Below are 8129 nucleotides of genomic sequence, written 5' to 3' on the forward strand. Positions count from 1 at the left end.
TCCTTCCTTCCTTCCTTCCTTCCTTCCTTCCTTCCTTCCTTCCTTCTTTGTCTTTCTGGTTCCAGAGGTCAACTTGGGACTTTGCAGTTGCCAGTGGCCCGGTTCACCCCTCCTCAGGCAGCCTGGTGATCACATAGGTCATGGAAGGTCACCATATTGATGCCAAACTCAGTGCAGACACATGATAGGCATAGTGCACTGCGGCCCAGAATTGCTGTACTCAAGCGATTCTCCCACCTCAGCCACCTGAGCAGCTGGGGCTATAGATGCACACCACCATGCTCGACAAGCATGCTTTCAAAAACAGGAAAATTTCCTCTCTGTCACTGTGTTACAGCATCTTCTTCTAGGTCTGAGACTCCCGGTTAACACTTCTGTTCCCTGCCCCTCTTCCTTTCTCTCTTTTTTTTTTAACCATAGCAGTAATTTTCAAATGGAGTGTTTGCAATGTTGTTTCCAGGTCCTTTGGAGAGGAAGGGATGGGGAGGTAAACAGAGGAGGTCTAGTTCTCCTCTGTGTATTTTAACTTAGATTCTCTTTTATCATAGACTTCAAATCCTTTGACTTGGTGCAATATATCAATGGAAGAATTTCAGGTATAATTCAATTACAAATGACTGTTAAAGAAGAAAGCATGTCTAATTAAATTCAAGACACTAGAATTTTATCTTTCATGGACAAATGTCCTGCTCCTATGTTTTACCTATAAGATAGTAGACTAAACAATGTTCCCTCGGCTCTATTTAAATAAAGTTTTACTGTATATGTGAATAGTTAATTAAGTTCCCTGCTCCTACAGAAAGAGAGAAGTAGTTGTACCTAAATATAGTAATTATTATGAAACAAAGGCAAGAGCAAGAACTGTCTTTTGGTGTGAGGTGATATATGAATGAATCAAGAATGTTATTGACATAAGGAACCAGTACCTAAATATAAATAAAAATATTGTCCTGAGAATACAGTACACACACCTTGCATGCCGTAAGATGAATAGCAAGGTCAGTTATGGCTACTTCAAAACAAATACAAGGTATATGGATTTTTGGAATCCAAAGAAGTGGACTCAGCATCTCAGTTTCCAATGTTCATCAGGTAAGCACTGTAGTAATGTTCTAGAGCTGAAGTTATGCTTTGAGGCTCATCCTGCAAATATATCCTACCACATCAGCAAAGCTTTAGGAAATTTGGACCACTTCTATTTTAGTATTATTTTTTCATGTGTTCTCACTATGCAACTCAGACTCATAGTGATCCTCCTGTTTTCACCTCCTCAGCACTGGGATTACAGGCATGTGTCACCCCACCCAGACTCGGTCATCAGCTCAGCGTGCCTAAGGGTGGGGCCCATGCAGCATGTGGTGCTGGGGATAGACTCCCTGTCCCTCCTCTTGCCTAAGCAGGTGCTTAATCTACTGAACTATCTCACCAGCCCTTGGACCACTTCTTACTTATGATATTAATAGAAAAAACAACAAAAGCTTTGTTTTAGAAAGTGCAATTTCAAAGGAAATTGGATATCTTCTGGCACACCCACAGGATTCCTGATAGCAGCTGTCATGGACATCCTATTCCCAGTCCCCAGTGGATCATGATAAACAAGAGTCTGCTCTTGCTGAAAGGTCAGAAGAGAAATCAATACAAAGGAACATGAAAGAGTGGAGAGGATCCCTGCACTGCTGATGTGTCGAACAAAGTTCTATCAGTGTCCGCTAAGCTTCATTTCCCCCTTATGATTATTTGCTTATTTGAAAAGATTAAGGATTGAACTCCCGTCAGAAGTACTTTATTCTGATGCTGTCACGTAACTAATTCTAGCCCAAAGTGTTCAATGTTTGCAAGCTGGTTGGACTGAGTTTTATTTTTTCACTGATAAGAGCAAAATATTTTTTAAAAAATAAATAGGACCTTATAGACTCTTGCTAAGAGCTTAGCTTCCAAATTCAAAAACTAATGAAAAACCCTAAATAATCTTCTCTTGAATTTCTTGATTTAGATATTAATATCATAAATTGAATGCCTGACTTCTCAGATTACGCTCAATTAGAAACCATTGAGAGGACCACGTATATGACTCTGTTTGCTTAAATATTGTAAAAGCAGTTGAGTTTATAGTCTAATAATGGTGAAGAAGACAGACAGAAATGTTTAAGAAATTACAGTGGTATTCATAAGTTTAAAACATAAAGCCACTCTAGGATGTTTACAGTGTATGTACCTAGAAAATTACACCCAAAAATTGAAACGAAAGAACACTAAAATAAAATGCTAATAGGCTGTAGGACTAAAGACAAAGATAAGTTTCATCACAGTCTGAGATATTAATGCCTATTGGAATAACAAACTCAGATGAGAATTTAAGAGATAAAGAAGCAAAAATTGACCTAGGAATCATCCTCAGAAGCTCATATATTTTAATTATTGATCGAGAAAAATGAAAATAAACTTTGCAAATAATAAATCTCCTCCTCCCTCAGATTTTGACAAGGGTGTGATAAATCACAAAGAAAAACCTGAAAATCAATGCTATTATTATAAGTGTGAAAAAAAACTTATTTCAAATACTGATTTACTTTGTAGTACAATCTAACAGGTGGTAAACTTTTTTTCAAAGAAAATAAAGCAAAATTTAAGAAACTAAAAGTGCCAAGATTCATATACCAGCAGTGGGATGTAAATAAGTAGGAGGGAAACTTAAAAGATTAATAGTATGTAATTACATGAATGTCACTGAAAACTACATGTATTGGTTATTTTCCATGCTTTCACTCAGCATAGAAAGTTAATAAATTTATTAAAATGGAAGAATTGGAATATGTTATTAAAGATTTCCCCTAAGGTTCTGGATTCATAGGAATACAGTTTGTATAAAATCACTAAGAACAGATAATTCTCAAGCATTCTAAATATTTCTGATTTGTGGAAAGAAGTTATTTTTTTCTTAATTAAATCTATAAATCAAATATAATTCTCCAAATAAATCATAAAGATTACTCAAGAAAACCCAAAGGCTAATTTTTCTAGGAATGAAAACGCAAAATGTATTAATAATACATTAGTAATCTAAACCAGCCTGCTAAAATAATAACATACAATTAAATAAAGCTTATAATGAATGTGAAGCTTGTCCAACAGAATATATTTTAAAATAACATATCACTTTAATAAAAGTGAATATATAAATAGATGTTAAAAATAATTTAAAATTTTGTATCAATTCTGTAATTTAGTAACATGAAAAGTAAGGTTTCAAAAAGCTGTAAGTAGAAATACTAACCTTGTAGGAAGTAGATTTCAAAACAGTTGCCTGATATTAATAATTAAAGTTTATAATACATAATGAATGCTACAAATTGTTCATATTATGTTTTCATAAAATTATTAAACTATTTTTTCCTGGAATTTACAATGAGTCAATATTGCCAAGCACATTAAAAATAATATGGATTGGAATAGAGGACAAAGAAGTTTAAAATAAAACTTTAAAATATTTATTTATAAACAATGACTTTTATGTAATGGAACAAAGAGGAAAACTTGCAAATAGTGAAAATTTTTTACATACATAATAAATATATAAATTCAAATTTCATTCTCTATGGTATTAATAGTATTAGCAGATCAACAATATCAACACTTAAAAGCCACAGAAATACACATCATCATCATTAAAAAACATTCAAGTAATAGAAAAAAAGTTTTAAAGAAAATTTTAATAAGGACCAAAGAAGAAATTATAGAAAAATTATAATTCATATTTTAATGTGATACAAAATTAATAAACACAGACTAATTAAAACATAATTGTTTAAATTTAAATTTAATTGGGAAGGTGAGTGTTCTTTTTTTAAAATTTTATTCATTTATTTGTGTGTGTGTGTGTGTGTGTGTGTGGCCAACTCAGCCCACCGGGGGGGGGGTGTGGCTGGCTTGTGGTGCTGGGGGATTGAACCGCAGACCCTATACTTTGCTAAGCTTGTTCTAAGTAGGTGCTTTAGACCACTGAGCCATCTCACCAGACCTAAGTGTTCTTTTTTATTTCCAGAATATTGGACAAGAGAAAATAAAATATAATATTTGAGAATTCAGCTAAAACTGACAACTAACCGAAGTGTGCAATACGCAGGAGGAGCTTTTAAGAAAGAAAAATAAATAAATAAATACATAAAAATGTGGGTAGAGTATTGTGATTGTTAATTTTAGGTGTCAACCTGGCTGGGTTGACTATTCTAAAGCCTGGTGAAACATTAGTATTTGAATAAATAGAGTAAGTTAAAAAAAATCTACCCAGGAAAGAGGGGCTCAGGTGGAACAGAAAGACAAGAAATTGTGACAGATCCTGCTGGCTGAGGAACAGACATCCATGTTCTTTGAGCCTTATTCGTCAGAGATTCTTTTTTTCCAGCCTTTGGACTTCAGACCTTGCCCTACCCTCACCTCCAACCCTCAGCTCTTCTGGAGCCTGACACTCATATCTCCAGTTCTTGGATTGTAGAACTTGGAACTCAGACGGAATTACACTGCTGGATTTCCTGTTTCTACTCCTTATAAGGAATATATTCTAGACTTTGCATTTATAATGCATGAGCCAATTCTATAATAAATCCCTTCATCTACATCTATATATCCACATCTGTATCTATATCTATCCGTGTCCAACGCCCATGTATCTCTCCATCTATCTACATCCGTATCTGTATCTACATCTTTCTCTAGGAAACCATGAGTAATGCAAAAATAAAGTAAATTAAAAAGATAATGACATCCAGAGTTAAAGAAATAAGGATTTTTGGAGTTGCAAATACTAACATAAACTAAGTCAAATGAATGATAGAGGTTACAACTATACAAAGAAAGAGCAAAACCTGTTTCTGAAGTGTCAGAGAGCAATAACCAAGCAAAGAAGAAGCAAAACATTTTTTTCCCACAAAGGACAAATATCAAAGGCCTGAGCATCTTTTCAATATCACTATACCCCTGGAGACAAGGAAGTAAAATCTTCAAAGTTTAAAGGGAAAACCATTTTCAACTTAGAATTCATCATCTATGAGAAGCGCAAGTTGAATATGAATGCAAATGTAAAATGTGTTCTAATGTGCAAGAACTTGAAATAGATTTTGATATACTTATTCTTAATACCTTGAAGTGAATTTTATCAAAAGTGAAAAGAATGTAAGAAAATTTGAGAAAGACCTAAATTTGGTAAAAGCAAGTTTTGGAAAGCACAGCGCAGTCCTATCAAGTTGCAATGAAATTAAAACACATGACTTCAAATATTCAAAATATAAAAGTCAGTACAACATAACAGAGGAAATGAAATGGTGTGAAAATAATACCGCTCTGAAATATGGATTTATACCACTTATTTTTTATTTCAAAACTTAAATTTATTTTAAACAGATACATAAAAACAGAATGTAAGAGATGTTGTTTGGAAGCATGAATACATTGTTTAGTGTTTAAGTTAGTTTCAATATATCTATATACTAAACATTTAACTTGTCATAATAAAGCCTTTGAAAATGTGTTCAAGCATTGCTTTGCAAGTAGTTGGAAGCAGTTAAATTTCAAAGTGCTGCAATGAAAATAACACATTTTATTTGTTAACCACTACTACCACCATCATGACAATGAAAAGAATAACAAATTATCTGTGAAGGAAAAGCTAAATATGAGGGTCAAATTGAAAATACAGTTTTGAACAACAGATAAAGTTCCTTTATCACAGTAGTCTTTGCCTTGTACAATATTGAATATTATTTAAAAATATTTTAAAATACTTGGTAGGGCAAATTTTTGTTAATACTAAATTATTTTTTTCTGTACATGGGACACTATGAGATCTTTTTAGAGCTGTTTTTGAATGCCCTAAAAATGTTCGTTGGTCATTTAAGTGAGTTTCCTAAACAAGAATACATAAACTGGATGAGAACTTTACTTGTAAAATACTTATCATTATTTCTCAGCACTCAGATAGGTGTCTTTGGAAAATGTTTTTGATCCTAGAAGTTAGTGAAAAAGCATATTTTGCATACACAAGTAGTAAATTAATAATTTATTCATTTTCATATGTTCAATCAGCTCCACCATCCTAGGAAAAATGCTACTTTATTTTCGTCTAAATGTCAAACATCTAGGTTCAAGAAGGATAGTGTTTCACAATTTTCTCTCTTCTCATAGTGTTTCTTAATGGTGTTTAGATAACAGACAAAAATGTGAATTTGAATGTCTATTCATCTTTTCTTTTCTATTCTTTTAATGAACTAGAGTCCAATTGGTATTAAGTAGTGCATAGACTTTGGCAATAACTCTATCTAGGACAGAAATTATCACTGTTGAAACATTTCAGTTTCATATTCAATTTATTGAATAGCTATACGTTTATTTAGGTTATGCTTATAAAAATTATTGGAATTTTATGTGGATTGGAAGGAACTGACTAATGTCACTGAAGATGTCAAGTTTATGAGAATAGTTTTCCTCATTACCTATTCAATGTATGTAGTGTCTATAGTGGGGTTATTTATTTTATTCTTCATAATTGTAATAATAATCTTTTATATTAGACAATATGGCATGACATGCACATATATTTCTTTGGAAAAATTGCCTTTTCCTTGAATTGATCTTTTTACTGTTTGCTCTATTTCATATTTAGTTATTTAATGATCTAACTTAGCAATTTATTAATTCTTGTTTCTTTGGCTTTAGTTATTCTTTTCCTGGTTTCTGTACGTGAAAACTAGTTTCACTGGTGAGGCACTAGTTGTTTTCTAGTAGAAGCTTTTAGGGTTCACACCTATATTCTCAGCACTGATTTCCCTGAGTCCTAAATTTTTTAATGTCTTGTATTTTCAGGGCTGGGAATATAGCTTAGCAGCACAAGCACCTGCCTGGCAATCACAAGGTCTGGAGTTCTGATCCATGGCACCATGAAAAAAAATTGTATTTTCATTTTTAATCACCTGAAAATGCCTTTTAATTTCTTCCAAATGATTCACATATTACCTACAGGATATTGAATTTAATTTCTAAATATTTCCAGTTGTTTTAAATTGTTATATAATACTCAATTAGTTTTATCCTATGATAGTTCAAGAATATATTTAATATTATGTCAGTTAATTTCAATTGTAAAAGCATTGAGTCTTGACCTAGAATATTCTTCTTGACAAAAGTTCCACATACCTTTGAAACAAATGAGAAAGTAGCTATTATTGGAAAAAGCATTTTGTCAGAGGATTTTTTGCTTTGTTTTCTTCTTTCAAAGGAAATAGATTTTCACAGATGTCCAAAAGACAAAAGCATAGAATTTAAGATGGTTCTCAATAGAAGACATAAGATATAAGAGTTCATGTGAATTTTCTTTCTCTCCTTTACTCTTTTTTTCTTTCTCTGAATGATTAAAAGAAAAGGTACAAATTTTCAGAATGTTCATGATTATGGTTGTTTGTTTTACATGAATGAAATTCTGCTCTCTTCAACTTTAGATATTCTAAACTAATATTAAAAAATCATGTACTTTTGCTGAAGATAATAAGATTATACCTTTTGAAGGCGCTCAGTGCCATGGTGTAAAATATGCTAAAATGAATAAATATGAGAAATGTAAACACACAAATTGGTGATTGGAAAACAGAAACTGCAGTTGTTGAATTTTATAGCATTTCTCATATATTTTGTTAAGGGGAATAAAAATTTTTGTGACAAAACCAATGGTGAAATAAAATATACATTAACATGAGAGTAATACACTATCTGGTGCCAATCAGGTTTTAGAAGTAATTGAGTCTTTGCAAAACTATTTTGGGAAATGAAACAAAATGGTCTATAATGTTATCGAATATTTTAAAGTCCATAGAGGGAGACAGAAGTATTTACTACATATGGAAAGTACAAATAAATTATGAACACAAAACTCATAATGATATCACATTAGGCAAAGCCTGAAAGTACCCCCAAAGGAGAAGAGAATATAATAGAGTACATGAAATTTAGATACATATTTTAATTTTTTTCTTAAAATTTGTGGTGGTAGTAGAGACATTGGTTTTATCACTCCACCTACAATGGCATGCCTTTATAGTACTTCAAAAAGTACAAAATAAGTTAAATGTAAAAAAGAAATAGAT

Source organism: Octodon degus, unplaced genomic scaffold, assembly GCF_000260255.1.
Source record: "Octodon degus isolate 3935 unplaced genomic scaffold, OctDeg1.0 scaffold00002, whole genome shotgun sequence".
In the NCBI taxonomy this organism is placed as follows: Eukaryota; Metazoa; Chordata; class Mammalia; order Rodentia; family Octodontidae; genus Octodon; species Octodon degus.